General features: G+C 37.6%; 1 long non-coding RNA gene across 1 annotated transcript; it reads right to left on the bottom strand.

Annotated features, from left to right (window-relative positions):
* Positions 1-2,766: 2,766 nt before the first annotated feature.
* On the bottom strand, positions 2,767-9,905 carry LOC127652178 (uncharacterized). Its single transcript, XR_007971675.1, has 3 exons — positions 9,815-9,905; positions 9,323-9,455; positions 2,767-2,823 (listed from the first exon to the last, which is right to left on the bottom strand). It is a non-coding gene; the product is annotated as an uncharacterized LOC127652178 (long non-coding RNA).
* Positions 9,906-18,620: the final 8,715 nt, after the last annotated feature.

Below are 18,620 nucleotides of genomic sequence, written 5' to 3'. Positions count from 1 at the left end.
GACTGTGCGGAGCGAAGAAAGTGTTTCACTTTGTTTGAAGAGCATGATGCAGCAGCACTGGTGACTTGAGTGACAGTCTGAGACAGAAGAGCAAGCCTCTGTGTGAACTTCAAAAAAAGTCCCATTCAATAATCTCTCAATAAATTACGCATTCATTAAAATTAAATCCAGTAATTTAATGACAGGAACACCGTCCATTGTAAAGAAGTATAAGTAAACACATTTTATTAGAAATTTACTTGAGTGAGAGTAAAAATTACCCACTTTTAAACCTACTTTAAAATTAAACGTTTTCCAAAAGGTTACTCAAGTAAATGTAACAGAGTAAATGTAGCACGTTACTACTCTGCAATTAGGTTGTGTAGAAGGACACTCCCCATATGTGTCAGCTTAGTGACTCAATGTCAAGTGTACTGAGTCGTAAGGGAACCAGATCGCAGCTTGCACTGCATAAACAGGAGCGATTGTTTTATCATGTCGCTTGCTTGCAGTGATGTATAACACCATTTCGTGATGAATTAACAGGTATTAATAGGATTAATTTTTAAATTCAGCATACTAAACTCGACAAGTGTAAAATGAACAGCGGAATGCTGCTTGAGGAGAGAGAGAGAGAGAGAGATGCAGCAGGCGCCGATTTACCAAAGCTAAAAATGCAGGTTACTGAATCTGTATGAATGGAGAAAAGTAGTATTGCCATGGCAATACTGGCGACTGCGGCTATGAATGACACCCCACAGATGTAACATTTAATTTTTTATTTTAAGTATATTATATTTCAATATTTCACCAAAGGATAGCCACATACATGCACACAGAGGTCTGGTCTAAGCCTAGAATCTCCTCTGACCCTAGAACTGCCCCTGTTGTCAGCCACTGTGTCCTGTGAGACACAAAGTTTTCTTCCTGTAGGGGGCGATTGACAGTTCAGAAAACCATTTATTGAAATAAAATTGCACCTAAAACGTTTAGAAAACATCTTAGGTAAAAATGTCCCCAATTACCCTTATGGTTAATCCGGCCCTGCTAATAGTTCTTACAAGGATGGGGTTTGTGGAGAGTATCAATACAAAATAGTCAAATTCTAAATATATTAAGTTGTGACTCTTTTGTATGTTTTATTAAGACAATGTAGCATACATGGCTATAATAACAACTTTCTCTCTATCCTAGTGCGATGGCTCCATCACTCTCTCAGGCCTATAAGAGGCGTTGGTGGATGGCTGTCACATCAGTCATAGAAAACCTGCTCTTTTCTGCTGTGTTGCTGGGTTGGGGCTCCCTCCTCTTTATGGTGAAGAACGAGGGTTTCTACCCACACCTGTGCACAGGTACATGGTTGCAACATCCAGTGAAGTCTTATTTAGCATATAGTGGCATGAACCCCTTTGTGTTATATTTGTAACAATGTAGTTATTAATATTCTATTCTTGGCCTAGTTATACATATTATGGAGTTGATGTTCATTCAATATCTAAATATTCAGATGGAGCATTAGGTAAATCAATTTATTAAATTAAAGTACACAAAATGAAAGGCTATTTTTATGTTTAGAACAAAATATGCCCTCATATAAGTACAAAACACCCCTGAAAAATTTATCCCGGGGGCAGTTCCTGCCCCTTAATGTAAAAGTGTATTTTTGACACTGTACCAGACCCATAATTTGGCCATCATCACTATGAAGTCCACTAAATTTTGACCACTTACACGCAAAAAAAAAATTTCACCCTTTTTTTTTTTATGAAAACATTTACATTTCATAACAAAATTCCATCAAATTGAATTGTGTAATTTTTTTACTAAATTAAATTAATATAATAATTAAAAAATATATATATATATATATATTTTTTTTTTTTGTTAAAGATTACTCAATTGAATTTGATGGAATTTTGTTCTGAAATTAATATTTGTAAAATCTTAAAAAATATATACCTTATGGCTACTCTCTCACAGTATATTATCACATGTATTTTTCAGAAATGTATACCTTGAATGCATTCCTTACATCTGCCCATTGTAAATGTCATTGTGTATGACATACAGTATTTTATGGGCTTTTCACACTTAAAATTGTAATAACCAAGCTTATTATTAACCCTGGGATATTTGTTTTCACTGTTCATACTTATTAGCCCTGAGTTAGTTACTCAAACTGGATACCTTTGGCACTTCAATTCAGAAATTACAATTTGGAGCAGGAATTCTAATCCCGGGTTAAAAGTGGTGCTACCACCCTTAAAATTAAAAGTGTCAAATGTGCCTTAACACAGGTTTAAATGTTGCCTTAACCCAGGGTTATGCCAATAGCGTCAAAAGCCAATAACCTAAACACACTGGATTAACTACTCAGTTTGGAACAAAGATAACCCAGGATTACATTAACCCAATGATTGGGGTTGAATACAAGACTTGAATACAAGTCTATTGAGACCGTCAAGCCGTGCATTTTATCACGTGGCTTGCTGTGCAAGACACCACAGAGACTCACAGCACGTGGAGGCTCATGCTATTCTCTTCGATCCATGCACAACTTACAATGCGCCCCATTGAGAGGGAGAACCACTCAATCATGACCACGAGGAGGTTACCCCATTTGACTCTAACCTCCCTAGCAACCGGGCCAATTTGGTTGCTTAGGAGACTTGGTTGGAGTCACTCAGCACACCCTGAATTCGAACTCACATCTCCAGGGGTGGTAACCAGCATCAATACTCACTGAGCAACTCAAATGTTGTCGATTGAGCATAACTTGTATTGAATCTGCCATTTCCTTTCATTTCCATCAACCCTCTTTTTCTGTCTCTGACTCATGTTGTCCTGTGCAAAAAAAAAAAAAAAAAAGAAAAAAGAATTTCACTGTATATGTTCAAAAATGTAAAATGTGTGAAAAATACCAAAGACTTTTAACATATCACTGAAACAAACCTGAGGCATTTCCAATATTGATATACCTCATTCTGTTATTATAAAACTGGGTCACACAAGACATATAGAAAACTACTTCCTACAAATAAACCCAACATAAATAAATAATAATAATTTGTATTATTAATAAATTATGTTTTAAATAATGTTTTTCAAATGCCACCTTTCTGTAATTGGTGTTCTTTCTGAATATGTGATGTTTTATAATTAATAAAGACATTTCTATCCTCTCCTTCACAATGTTATCAGCTCTCATATTTATTCTGATATTCATATTTATATCACTTCATTGACAGTGAGACCTGCGCAAACACACACACATATAATATACACACATGGCTGTCATTAATAGGGAGACCTATCCATTGTGGGTCCCAGAAAATGAGTAAGCAGACACTGCTGCTAAAGAGCCTTTGTCAACTGATCCTAAAAATGCTCAACGCAAGATCTCAAACCCATTATAATATCTGAATGGGATCAATGCATCACAAACAAGCTACACAAAAGAAACATTTAATTGCTGGGACCAGATCATTTCACAAGTCCTGCTGCCAAATAGGACACTCTAGGCTTACAAGTTTTTAATATCAGTATGTGCCTCAGGCCAGACTCCACTGTCCACTTTGAAGCATATTTTATTAGATTGTGCTGGTTTTAATTACTAGCTGACACTTTAGATAAGATTCATAACAAAGTCAGGCCTAAATACATTTTTGAGTTTGATATTTTAGCAAAAATAGACCTTAAAAACCTTATATACATTTAAAATCCAAATAAGTTGACAACTCATTAACTGAACTATTTAAGTTAACACAACTAGATGCAAGTTGGTACAAACAAACAAACAAACAAACAAACATTATTGTTGAGAAAAAAGGGAATGATTCATGATGTTCACAGCTCCAGGGGGTTAAAGGATTCTAATAATACTGATTAACAGAAACATAGAAAATAATCAAAGAACACAAGCTTGCCAGAAATTAAGAAATATTGGAAAAGAGATACTGTAAGAGTAAGAGACTTACTGAGAAGTATTTAATTTTGTAATATTGTAATTTTGGAGATTGCAATATGTCTTACCTGCACAAAAGTGTCACCACAGAACATGTTAGAGCACATGCACGATTCACTAGGCCATGTCCCTGTCTGAACTTGACTTTAAAAAAGGCATTATACAAGCAGGGCGCCCAGAACTCTTTCCGAGTCTGCTCGACATAACAGGCTATAAACCATAAGCTGGAAAACGAGCAAGCTCACAGGTTCCGGCTTGGCGATCCGCTGAGGGCTCCGATCAATTCTGGCCAAATTTCTGAGATCATCCAATAAAGATCTCGTGTTACACGAGGCTAGGAGTAAAGGAAGGATTTCTTGGAAGAATTGTGAATTCGACGAGAGAGAAACGTGATTGATTCAAGGAATGCAAGAAACTCTTATATCAACGGAAGGTAGCTTTTGCACTGATGTTCCCAGGCAAATTGAGAATAGATGCTAAGGATGGCTGTAAAACATTCACATGTCCTCAGCAAGCAATTCCTTCATCAAGTCAATGAGTAAATTATTTTGGGTGGACCGACACACTGAACATTCACTTGACTGTCCAAGGAAACTGAGTGCCTTTTTTGATTCTTTTTTTTTTGCTGGTTCCTCTTAGCAGCTGGAGTTTGTTTTGACTCCTTCGGGACAGTGTTGTGGATAAATCTGCACATTCTTTGTGCTTATGCCTCCTATTGGCATGAGTTTGTTTTGTGGAGTATTTTTTGTTGTGTATTTCTGTCTCACAAAATTTGTATAGAAACACCGGACTTTAGCAATCCGATGGCAAAGTTGTCACGGGGGCTCTCGTAAGCATACACGATTGTTGCACTAATGTTGGAATGCGGTCTTCATAATTTTGTTTTGACACACAATCTATTTTTTCTAATATGTCAAAATGTCAAATATTAATATGAGTGGATTGTCTCTTTCCACGTGGCATGTGACTGGGTTAGGGCACCCCATAAAAAGTGTTATATCTCTTCTTAAATGTAAGAAATATTATATAGTGTTTCTTAAAGAAACACATCTTTCCTGGCAGGAAGCTGAAAATTTGGGGAAGATATGGGATGGACATGTTTTCTTTAGTGCTGGCTCAAATAAGAGCAGGGGAGTAATTACACTGATTAGTAAGCATCTACAATTCAAATGTCTCAAAAAAAATAAATTAGGAGTCATTATAGTTTTAGTAGGATTTCAGGGGCAAAGTCTTATTTTAGCTAATATTTATGCACCTAACGCTGATGATCAGGGCTTTTTTTTATAGATGTTGAAGGGATGTTGCAAGCCAATGGCACCCCTCATGATATAATATTGGGTGGAAACTTTAATCTATTGATGGACTCATAGTGAAGCAAAAGTGTGGAAGGCCCCTAGAGCAACATTCATGCTTCACAGGATGTGTAAAAAATCTTGGTCTTAAAGATATTTGGAGACTTTTGATCCCATCTGGTAGGGACTATACCTTTTTTAATCAGTCCATAAGATTACTCTGGAATATACATATTTTTTTATATCTACGTCCCTCCTATCATCTGTTTTTGATTGCTCAATTGGAACTATTTTAGTCTCAGATCACGCCCTGGTGAGTTTAGGGTGTTGCCACATATGGAGAAGAGGGAATCATATAGTTGCCGCTTAATTGTATCCCTTTTGCAAGATCCTGAATTACAAAAAATTTTATAGGCTGAAAAAAATGTTTATATGAAGAACAACTGGTCCTCAGTATTCTCTGTGGGCATGGTTTGGGAAGCACTTAAGGTGGTTCTAAGGGGCCTGATCATACAGTATGCCTCATTCACCAAAAAATACAAAGCACAAGAACTCGTGGAATTGGAAAAGAATATTAAAAGTGCCGAGACAGAGCTGAAGTGCCAAATGTCGTCTAATGGCCTCAGAGAATTGACCCGATTGAAATACAGATGTAATACTATTTTGTCACAGAAGGTGGAGTTTTGGCTATTTAGGGCAAGACAGTCTAGACATACTTTGAGTCGGGTGACAAAGCAGGGAAGCTTTTGACTAGGTTTATAAATCAGAGAGAGTCTTTTTCTACCATTTCCTCAGTGAAATCTGTTGGTGGTGAAATATTTACCCCGTCCATTGAAATAATCTCTACTGATGAAGATATTAGAAACTTTGTGGAACCATTAGAACTTCCTAAACTGACGACTGTGCAAAAAAACTCTTCTGATTCTGAGATAACCTTGGAGGAGCTTGGCGAGCTAATTAAGGCCTTGCCTACAGTCAAGGCTCTGGGCCCAGATGGCTTTGCTGAATTTTTTAGATCTTATGCTAAAGAATTGGCTCCACTTTTGTTAGAAGTTTATACTGAATCATTAAACAATGGAAAGCTTCCGGCAACCATGACAATAGCCCGAGTTACCATTCAATTTCCCAGATCCAGCTAGACGTTTAAATATTGTCAATGATTTTGGCTAACCGAATAAGTAAAGTTATGACATCTCTTATACATATAGATCAGATGGGGTTTATTGAGGGCCGCAGGTCTTCTGATAACATTAGGTGCTTCATCAGTCTCATGTGGTCATTGGCAAATGATCAGACTCTGGTCCATCTCACTTGAAGCTGAAAAGTCATTTGAAATGGTAGAATGGGATTATTTTTATGGAATGGATTAAGTTACTTTATAGCCACCTGGTAGCGGCAGTACAAACAAATGGATTGATTTCTGATTATTTTACAGATTATTGTATATATTATAAGCTTTTGCTTTACGCAGATGATATTTTATTATTCGTCTCCGACCCTACTCGATCTATGCCTTGCATCCACAGAATTATTAATTCCTTTTCTAATTTCTCAGGATACAGAGTCAATTGGTCTAAATCCAAAGCTTTATCTCTGAGAGCCACTCAGTGGCCCAAACAGGGCATTAAGTATTTGGCCATTTTATTCCCAGGAAATGTGTGTAATTTAGTTAGAGTTCATTTTGACCCCTTAAAAAAAGATTTTCGAGCAATGTGGGCAGGTGGGCTTCATTACATTTATCTATGATTGGGAAGGTTAATTTTATTAAGATTAATTGTATTCCAAAATTCAACTACCTGCTACAATCTCTCCCTGTAGATATCGCCTCTCTTATTTTATATCAAAGCAATTTGATAGCATAGCAAAGCCTTTTATTTGAAATGGTAAATGTCCCAGATTACATTTCAATAAATTACATAGGCCGATTGACATAGGTGGGCTAGACCTACCCAAGATTTTGCTTTATTATTATGCATTCGGTCTCAGACATTTGGCTCATTGGTCACTTCCATCTGAGAGAGCCCCTCCCTGGTTTTGTATTGATGACTATTTCACCATTGCAAAGCCTTTCTATTAAACTAACTGGAGAAGTTATATCCTGTTATCTCGCATTTGCACTCTGTATAGACAAAAGTGTCCAGAGTGTTTAATTCAGACATATTTAAATGTTGCCTCGAGCATATGGCTGAACCCAAAATTATGTATTAATAAATCCCCTTTCTGCTGGTCAGAGTGGATTGTGAGGGAGGTTAATACACTCGGTGACCTATATGAGAGTGGAGTGTTTAGATCCTTTGACAATATGGTTCAACATTTTAGGATTCCCAGATCTCAGTTCTTTAGGTATTTACAACTGTCTGACTGCTCTGTACTATTTTTGGGAGTAGTGTACACCCCCCCTAAAGTGGCAGATACTCTGGGAGTGGTGATTACTGCTTTTGTAAAAGGTCATGATGCATCAGTGTTTTTTGGTGGTGTGTTAAGTTCCAAGAATTTTGGTTGAGGGATCAGAGCTTTATGTGTGATGTATTGGACACTCAATTTTTGTTTTACCCCAGACTCTGTATCTTGCGATGGGGTGGTCATTAATACAGAGGATAGACATATAAAATGTTGTGTCCTAACCAGAGTTATGATGGCAGACAGATCATTCTTAGGAGATGGAAGTTGACCGGAGCACCCTCATTTCAGGAGTGGTGCTAAGAAATGTGCAGGGTGGCGGCATTCAAGGAGGTGATATATAGTGATTTGTTTAACAGGAAGTGGGGTAGGTATCTGGCCTTTTTGGAGGGTACTCGAGGAGGGGCAGTGGAGAGGGATTTGTAGTTTTAAATGTATATGTGCATTCTTATTGTTTTGTGAAAGTACATATTTTTTTACGTTCTAATTAATTATGAACAATGGAGTGCATGTTTGTGTCGGGTGGGGGGATGTTTGGGGGGAGGGGCTTAATATATAATTATAATATATAATTTGATTCCATATTTTCTGTTATTTTGTGAATGTAATCAATAAAATTTGTTAATAACAAAACAAAACAAAACATGCACAATTGCTACCTTATCTGTGTCTATAATCAGATTTCCTTTTGACGTGTGAGCTTTTGAAAAGTTTGTAGCTATGGTGTTTGTGTACATTGTATGAGTGGGTGGTGGTCATGTTGCCATTTGACCTGACTTTTGTAAAAGTGTGTATTAGTGTATAATGCATAGATGTTTGTGTGTTTTATATGGGTAGATGGCATTAATACTTATGGAAGGTTAAAATGTCCTGCGGTGTGACTACATGGAATATTTTTACTTTTAAAAATGCATGTATATTTACTTTTTTTCTTTGTCCATAGACATAGTATGTGTCAACTACCCATATGTCTATAGCCAATGATTAGTGTATATGTTATAATGTAAGTGTATTTGTGTGTATCTGAAAGCTGTAGTTGGGTATTTTGTGTGTATAAATGGGTGAAATGTAATCCTAAATGAGCCCTGTTGACTATACTTATGTATCTATTTTTTACTGTGTAATTATCCTTAAACAGCTGAGAAGATTTATACAGCTTATCATTGCAGAATGTCAAAACTTGTGCAATGTTTGTTGCGCTTTTCTGTTATATTTGTGTTAGGAGTGCATATCCAATGACGTTTTCCCTCCCCACATTCTGCATTTTTTTGCATGCTGATCTGAGCCAATCAGAGCACAGATCTGCCTTCACGTCGTCAACTGCGCCAAACCCACCTTCTCCCCAACCTAAGTGCACAGGGACATTCACAGACTAGACTGTCAATGCTCTCTCTCTAATTCTCTCTTTCCTCACATTTCTGTTTTTCCACTTTCTGTTCCTCTAATTTCTTTATTACTTTTGTCGGTTGCCCATTGATCCAATGAGCTGCTTCCTTATTTTTTTAGTAACATAAATTTCAATTCAAAGTTCAATTTACATTTGTGTCAAAATACACAATATAGTAACATGATGCAAAAAAACTGTTCATCATATCACTGCACAGCACTTAAAGCAGATTGTTATGCGTATATGTGCCGGATTGTTAGCCAATCACACAACATGTGCCTTAAAGTCATGCAATCTTACCCACAACCTTCCCTTTTTAGCTTATCAAAGGCATTAGCTCTTTCTGTCCTGCACCAGTCTTCTGTGTCACTCTGTGTTGTTGTGTGTGTTTGCTGTTCGGGCAGTCAAATTTCATTGTTTCATCCTGGCAGCACTGCTTAGCATGTGCAGAAAATACAAGCAGAAAGAAAGGGAGAGAAGGACATGAAAATTATATTAAGAAACTGTTGGGGAGACTGGGGCTAGTTTTCACAATTTTACTTTAGTGAATATTTGTGTGTAAATATTTGAGTATGTTTGAATGTGTCAGGATATAGGCAAGGAGACAGAGGTAAGTGAATCCAAACACAGCTTTATTCAAGGTGGCAAGAGTGCTAGGAGAGTATTTAGTGAGTTCAAGTGCAGATACGGTGAAGATCACTCAGTGCAGGACGGGCAGCAGGTAAGCACACTCTCTTCAGGAATGTAGATACCAAGTAGTCACAGTTCATTGATACTAGTCTTCTCTCTTACCAATGCAGTCACTAGCAAGCAGGTTCGGAGGACTCACTGGAGGATTGGAAGAATACAGGATCACTGACAATAGGCAATTCGAACAGGAATCCTGGAGGTTAGAGATTCGCAGGTGAGTATACGTTACGTTACGTTACGTTACGTTACGTTACGTTACGTTACGTTACGTTACGTCTTAGTAACCAGGATGCATCAGAGGCTCAGAAGACAATGGTGAAATGTCTGTTCCTGTTGAGCTTGACGCTGAACTGGGGTTATGGTGAGTGTTTTATAGTGCTTGTGATGAGGCTGCTGATGGTGAACAGGTGTGTGTGATTAGTAATCCGGAGAGAGTGATCGTTGTGTGGTGGATGGAATCAAGCTTGGTTGATCTCTGACAGAATGTCAATTTCATTATGGGCACATACCTTAAAGTCTTCGCTACAAAAATACTATTAAACATTTCCACCATTATTGCCCAAGAATATTGAGTAAGTTGTCACAATGGAACCTGCCATTAAACAGTTTATTATAGTTTTTTCAGCTAAATTAAACTAAAACAATGATGAAGCACAAAACAATTTATGCAACAGCAAAAAAGTAAAAGGCCAACAAATGTTGTTATTAATTGTGATGAGGAGCCGTGAGGGTGCACAGCCAACACTGAATCAGTGGGAGAGCAAGAGAAAGGGGACCTGGAGACTCCAGTTCGAGAGAGAGACACACACGGCCATGTTGTGTGTGTGTGTGTGTGTGTGTGTGTCCATATGTTTTATTGTGGTTTAAGTTTATGTTTACCATTAAACATTATGTTAACTGTTCAGCTGGTTCCCTCCTCCTCCTTGCCCATCCTTTTAACTGTTACATTAATAAATGGTTATAAAATTTTATATAAATGGTAATAAAAATGTAAGATATTTAATACATTTAAGACGCATGTGCCAACTTTAAATGACTTATTAAAATGTGACCTGCCGTGCCCTGACCTGACATAAAAAGACACTCTATCTTAAAAGAATAGTTCACCCAAAAATGAAAATTCTCTCATCATTTACTCAACCTCATGCCATCCCAGATGTGTATGACTTTCTTTCTTGTGCAGAACAAAAATTAAGATTTTTAGAAGAATATTTCAGCTCTGTTGGTCCATAAAATGCCATTGAATGGTGGTTAGAACTTTGAAGTTCCAAAAATCACATAAAGGAAACATAAAAGTAATCAATACTACACCAGTGGTTGTCTTAAGAAGTGCTATAATAGGTGTGAGTGAGAAACAGAACAATATTTAAGTCCTTTTTTACTCTAAATCTACACTTTCACATTCAGATCTGAAAGTGAAACTAAACAGGCACTACATGTGAATTTCAGATGTAAAAGTGAAAGTGGAGATTTAGAGTAAAACTGACTAACAATTTGATCAGATCTCACTCGCACCTATTATATCACTTCTGAAGACATGGATTTAACCACTAGAGTCTTATGAATTACTTTTATGTGTCCTTTATATGATTTTTGGAGCTACAAATATTTGATCACCATTTACTTGCATTGTATGGACCTACAGAGCAGAGATATTCTTCTAAAAAAAACTGTTTGTATTGTGCTTAAGGACGCCACACATCTGGGATGACATGAGGGTGAGTAAATGATGAGAAACCTTTCATTTTTTGGTGAACTATTCCTTTAAATAAACATGTGTGCTATTGTTGTTTAAAGCTATTATTGTTGTTCTTATGTTTTCCAAAAGCGATATAACAAATATGATATTTAAATTTTAGTTTGGAGAATACAATTCACAAATAGGATTGTGAAGGTGTTTGAAACCAACACACAAAACCACTACTACAGAAAATATACATTTGTGTAATTGGACTTTTGACACTTTAGAAGCTTTATAGTTACTGAGATTTACTGTATCTCTTGTGACAACATCGCCATGTGACAGCTAGCCCTGATCTCCCCTACATTAACAAGGTTCAGATGAAGACCGATGTCATGTAGGGTGAAAAGGCTCATAACAATCTGGCTGAGTTAGTGATGGGAATGAGTGAATGTGTACCGTATTTAGGAGCTAAAATTGTAGAGTAAAAATTATGACTTGTAATGAGCTGTTCGTTGTTGACAGTCTCTTTCAATGGAACTTTTTTGTTTGTGTCAGTTTGCTTTGGGATTTCTGACTGTGTGAGTGTGTCCAAGTATGTGTTCATGTTATTCGTTGTTCTGCTAGAAGCGTTGTTCCTAAATTACTTGATCTCCTAAACGACTGTGCAAGCTCCTCCTCTACCTGCTGCATATTCAACAGAGAGGAAGAAACGGAGTCGCCCATAGGCTACCGACAGCAAAGGAACTTATTCTATAGGCTAGATTATGCCTATGTCTATTTTTACAGGCTGTATGCAGTATGTGCAAAGCCAAAGCACAATGAAATAAGGCAACTTATGATTTCGGGGGTTTACATAGGCTTTTGTCCGGTTTCATATTTGTCAGTCAACTATTCAAAATACATTCAGGGCTACACTCAAAACAACAGATGGACAGATTATTTCTCAAATTCTCAGGGGAGGCAGAGCTTATCCTAGGGGAGGCACTGCCTCCCCCAGCCTCCCCCTAGGCACGCCCCTGTAAATTACCCTATTTTAAATAAATAAAATTGTTTCCAGTTTTATTTAACTTTTATACCATCATCAAACTTTCACACATGCTTTGTAGCTAAAAACCAAACTAATATTGCCCTCTAGTGGCAAGAGACAAACATTACAGTTTGGAAAATAATAGCAGAACAGAGCAACATATGCATTTTAATACATTTAAGAAAATAGAATTAAAGTAAAACTCTCCTAAAGACATTCTGTGCGGACTTTAATGTTAGAAAATATTTATTATCCATTTATAATTCATTTATTACCATCTACCTTTACTTTTCCTCCCTTTCTCAGTTGCCAAAAATGTTTGGAAATGTGTGGTCAACCATTCTTTCACTCATGATTGACTCTTACGCCTCCTCTGCTGTCACCTTCCCAGGAGTGACACAGTGATGGAACAGTACCACAGAGCCAGGGTATGTCTCACAAATATTCTATCCATTAAATGCTCAAGTAATGTTGTGATAATTACATTTTCCTATGTTCGTGGAATGGCAGGATCTCATCCTTTCCATCATTCTGTCCGCTCACCAATCTTCCTCTTGATACTCATCACTATGCCGATGACCCAACAACGTGGAATATATTTCATGGGTGCCATGAATAAGATGTTGGAGTTCCTGGTTACCCATGGCGACCCTAACTATAACCGCTAATGCCTGTTTCCTTTGATGGAATGGGAAAATGAGTTTGTCTGTGATTGGTCAAGAATAGATGGGTAAATGTAACGTATGCTATAGTTTCACAGGAGCATGAGTTAGTGGGTGGGTGTTTGTATGTGGGCACTAGTATACATATGAATTTAAATTGGATTTGGATTTATATTGTGTTGTTTTCTATGTTTTAGCCTCTGATGAGTTGGTGAAGGAGGCTGAAGAGCAATGTAATAGAAATCATGTCTAGCACTACTGATAGCACATTGTGTGAGCAACACTCCAGACTTGGGTTCTGGTCCCATGGGAACCAGGAAGTAATCACATTCACATAAACATTAGTCAGCTCTATTCAGAGGTCTCAATTTCGCTCTAAAATTACATTTTACTCAGTGAACAGTTAGGTTGTGGTTTGGGTTAGGGGGGAGTTAATAAAATATGCATTCCTGTTAAAGGGATAGTTCATCCAAAAATGAAAATTCTCTCATAATTTACTCACACTCATGCCATCCCAGATGTGTATGACTTTATTTTATCTGCAGAACACAAATTGTGATTTTTAGAAGAATATTTCAGCTCTGAATGTCCTCACAATGCAAGTGAATTGGTGCAAACATTTGGACACTCCAAAAAGAATCAGAATCAGCATCAAAATTAGTTTTACTGCCAGGTATGCTTACACAAACAAGGAATTTGTCTTGGTGACAGAAGCTTCCAGTGCACAAACAATACAACAATAAGACATAGATAATAAAAAATAGAATAAAAAAAAGTTACATTCTACCCCAGTCTTGGATAGGGGAAAAGGAAACAAAAAGTGATCCAATAAAATGACTTAAAACACTGGCTAGAAGTGTCATACAAGATTTTATTTATAATTGTTTAAAAGAAGCAAGACTTCAGGAGGGGTCCAGGCAAAAATAACAAATATAAAATGTCTAGCTGCCCGGAGAAATGGTTTAGTGAACCTAGAACAGAAATGAAACAAATTATCAACAGAATTCTTACCTTTTGCCCTGGCTAGCAATGAACAGGAGAAAACAAAAAACAGAAAATGGCAACCTCCTCCTTCACCCACAGAGAGTGTTAACAGTAAGAAGCCCAAATTAGAAAGTTATCAGGCACACATGCACACACGCACGCACACCTCTGGATGTGTACAGTTCTTGAAGGGTTGGAAGGGGAGAACTAATAATCAATTCAGCGGTCTGAACTGTCCTTTGTAGTCTTCTGATGTCCGATTTGGTAGCTGAACCAGACAGTTATTGAAGTGCAGAGGACAGACTCAATGACTGCAGAGTAGAACTGGATCAGCAAAGCCTGTGACAGGTTGAAATTCCTCAACTGGCGAAAGAAATACCTCTTCTGAGCCTTTTTCACAATGTCCATGTGGATCTCCCACTTCTGGTCTTATGAGATGGTAGAGCCCAGGAACCTGAATGACTCTGCTGCCACAGTGCAGTTCAGGATGGTGAGGAGGAGTAATGCTGGGGTGTTCATCCTGAAGTCCACAATCATCTCCACTGTTTTGAGAGTGTTCAGCTCCAGATTGTTTTGACTGCACCAGAAAGCCAGCTGTTCAACCTCCCTTTTGTATGCAGACTCATCGTCATTTTGGATGAGGCCGATGACTGTAGTGTCATCTGCAAACTTCAGGAGCTTGACAGAGGGGTCCTTGGCGATGCAGTTGATGGTGTACAGGGAGAAGATTAGTGGGGAGAACACACATCCCTGGGGGGTGCCAGTGCTGATCGTACAGGTGCTGGAAGTGAATTTCCCCAGACTCACTAACTGCTGCCTGTCTGTCAGAAAGCTGGTGATCCACTGACAGGTAGAGGCAGGAACAGAGAGCTGGGTTAATTTAGTCTGGAGAATAGCTGGTATCATTTTGTTGAAAGCAGAACTGAAGATCCTTGCATTTGTCCGTGGTCTGTCCAGATGTTGTAGGATATGATGCAATCCCATGTTGACTGCATCATCCACAGACCTGTTTGCTCGATATGCAAACTGATGGGGATCCAGTAAAGGTCCAGGTATGTCCTTCGAGTGGGCCAACACGAGTTTCTCATATGACTTCCATGACCACAGACATCAGAGGATGGATCTGTAGTCATTAAATCCTGCAATCTTGTGTTTCTTTTGGATGGGGATGATGGTGCAGCTTTTGAAGCAGAAGGGGACTTCACACTGCTCCAGTTGATCTGTTGAACATCTGTGTGAAGATGGAGGCCAGCTGGTCAGCACAGGCTTTTAAACAGACTGGTGAAATGCTGCCTGGGCCTCATGCTTTATTTTTCTTCTGTTTCTGGAAGACCCAACACACTCTCAGGGACAGAGCGATATGCATCTTTAATGTTGTGTAGCAGTGATCCAGAATATTTAAATCTCTGGTGTGACATGTAATGTGCTGTCTGTATTTTGGCAGGTCATGAGTGAGGTTGGCTCTGTTAAAAACGCTGAGAATAATAAGTGAGTCCAGGGGTATTGTTGTTCCATGTCCATGATCTGATCAGCCAGCTGTTGCAGCTTTGCACTTACACACGCTTGTGGAGCAATATAAACACTCACCAGAATAAATGAGGCAAACTCCCACGGCAAGTAGAAAGGCTTACAGTTGATGACGAGCACTTCTAAATTAGGACAGCACATCTTGAATGTTGTTAGATCTGAACACCAACGTTCATTGATGTAAAAGCTTGTTCCACCGCCTCTCGTTTTCCCAGTTAACTCTGTGAAGTGATCTGCTCTAACCAGCTGCAAGCTGGCAGATGTAATGCGCTGTCTGGAATGGCTTCACTCAGCCATGTTTCTGTGAAGCACAAGGTAGCAGAGAGGGTGAGAAGTAATTTGTCCGTTATGTTAGGAAGAGAGCAGAGATTCGCTCAATACCGCTGCTCCCTATAAGCAGACTACACAGTCTGCGTAGGGCACAAACTCCTTAGAGGGGCACCATCTTACCCTAGGAGGGCACCAGAAAGTCCACCGGCTGGCCTTACTCGCACATTATACGTTATTCAACGTTTGGCGCTCATATCATGCAAACAACTGTGATTTATTAACTTCAAAAAAAACTTTCCTTTAGAGTACATAAGCACCTACTGCCTCATCCCTTTCTTAATATCAACATGAAAATCAAAATTGACCCCATCTACTTTAATACATGTTTCTTATCTTCTTATGCATGATACATCCGTGCTCATTATTCCAAAGAAAGAAATGCCTCCGAAACTATTTTCCGTTTTGTCTATATGGGCTAATGGTTGATGTTAAACAATAGCCAAATATTTTTTTTTCTCGTTGAATATCCTGTTTCACTCAAAAATGTCATTACATCAGTAAAATGTTTTGCGAATGCTGTTTCATGTCAACTTTGAAGTACCATAATATCAACTTAATTATGTATGTGTGGGTCACAGGCATATTCAAATGTATCACTATAAGTCATTATTTTATTTTTTTAATTGTTTATGAATGTTCTTCTGTGTGGGGTATATCACTCCTATAGACTGGTCATTATTTTGACTATTTCAGGGACTGGTTTGCACTATATTCTTTGCTCGATGTGTTTCAATTGCGCAATAAGAGATACGGAGGAAAGTTTAATAACTGTTATTTTATTTTAAAGAACTGATAACATGTTCTCAAAGCTTCCAATGATTCTGTTGATTTTTCAACATAATGGTGCTTGCATTGGCTACATTTTGCTAACAACATAAATATGCCTGAAGAAAAACATGAATAAAAAAAATAAACACACACACACCAGCATCTGACATTCATATTAACTGCAACACACATTTAACATCTCAAGGCCCATTTTTCCAGTATGTGCTTCATTCTAACTTAATCTTCTCCCCTTTTCCTCATCACTCAGGCAGTTCTTATCTCAAACTGCTGCTGGGCTGAGTCCTGGGTGAACAGGACTATGACGATTCTGACAACAGAAAGAAACAACACAATAAATATGGTACTAGGTGTAGCATCAATCTCAATTTAATTAAACCAAGATGTGACCTTAAAGGAATAGTTCACCCAAAAATTCATCATTCACTCACCCTCATGCCATCCCAGATGTGTATGACTTTCTTTCTTCTGCAGAACATAACTATGATTTTATGAAGAATATATCAGCTCTGTATGTCCATAAAATGCAAATGAACAGTGAGCAAAATTATGATCCAAAAAGCATATAAAGGCAGTATAAAAGTAATCCATATGACTTCAGTGGTTTAATCTAGTGCTCTGTGCATCCGTCAAGCTCTAGGAGGTGTTTTCGGGCTTGAAATCATAAACGCCAAGGTACTAATCTCAGGATTTATAGTGAAAAATAATTATATTTTGTTGTGTTCTCACCCAAAACCCATTGGACTGCTTCAGAAGACATGACAAACCACTGGAGATTTATGGGTTATTTTTCACCATTCACTTGCATTGTATGGACCAAAAGAGCTGAAATATTCTTCTGTGTTTAGCAGAAGAAAGAAAGTCATACACATCTGGGATGGCATGGGGGTGAACTATTCTTTTAAGAAGTAATCTGTTTTATCGTTTAAAGTATATAATAACTCTTGTAAATAAGCTTCTTCTTCTCCTTATCCTTTCAATCCGGGTCATCATACTTCTTTTTCTTCTTCTTCTTATGGTCTGAATCTGATGGAGTTTCTGTAGTAGTGAAGCATTGAGACTGAGTTAATATGAAAGATAGCACTTTGTCTCTTTATGTGATTGTGTGTGTGCCCATCACTTTTAATTTTTGGGTGGCAGCAATCATCATTATTATAGTTTTACACAGAGACAGGTAGGTATATATCTAAAATCAGTTCACATCATATTTGCCAATGATGTGAGTCCAAAAATTAAATTTTTTTAAATAAACAATTTAAAATGTATTTATGTGTAAAATTGACGTGTTAAAAATCAATCATACTTTACTGATATTTGGATGATTTGACTTGGGATTATACGTCCGTGGAGGTGACAAGACCCCAAATTAACCCATTCCTGTTACAAAATTCACCATGGTCACCATAGTTTCCATCACTTTGTTTTGTTTCTTGTTTTAGATATTTTTATGACAATGATGGCATACACCATACAACTAAATTTGTATTGTATTCACAACTAGATAGGTCAAGTTTGTCAAGGCTTGAGAAAAACTTGTCTTAAAGTTAAAAGTAGTTTAGTAAGTTTTAAATTTGATGGCTATTAAAACATTACAGTATGACAAACAGCTAGCAAGCTAACTGTCACACAGATAGTCAGATAAACCAATAGATAGATGGATGGATAGAGATCTATGTAAGATGTACATTAAGATGTAGTTCTGCTTTGGCAATATTGTATTGTTTACATTCATGCCAATAAAGCCCCATTGAATTGAAGAGAGAGAGAGAGAGAGAGAGAGACTAAAAGCAGGTCAAAATCATGTGAGTTTGTTTCCATTTGAATTTTTGACAATTGGAGTTAGAATTAATGAACATTTCATTGGCCTATTTGAACATTCGGTCAATTTAAGTCTATTAGGATTTTAAC

This window comes from Xyrauchen texanus, chromosome 11, assembly GCF_025860055.1.
Source record: "Xyrauchen texanus isolate HMW12.3.18 chromosome 11, RBS_HiC_50CHRs, whole genome shotgun sequence".
NCBI classification, from domain to species: Eukaryota; Metazoa; Chordata; class Actinopteri; order Cypriniformes; family Catostomidae; genus Xyrauchen; species Xyrauchen texanus.
Note: the sequence above shows the minus strand (reverse complement) of the source record. Positions and strands in the feature narration are given on the sequence as shown.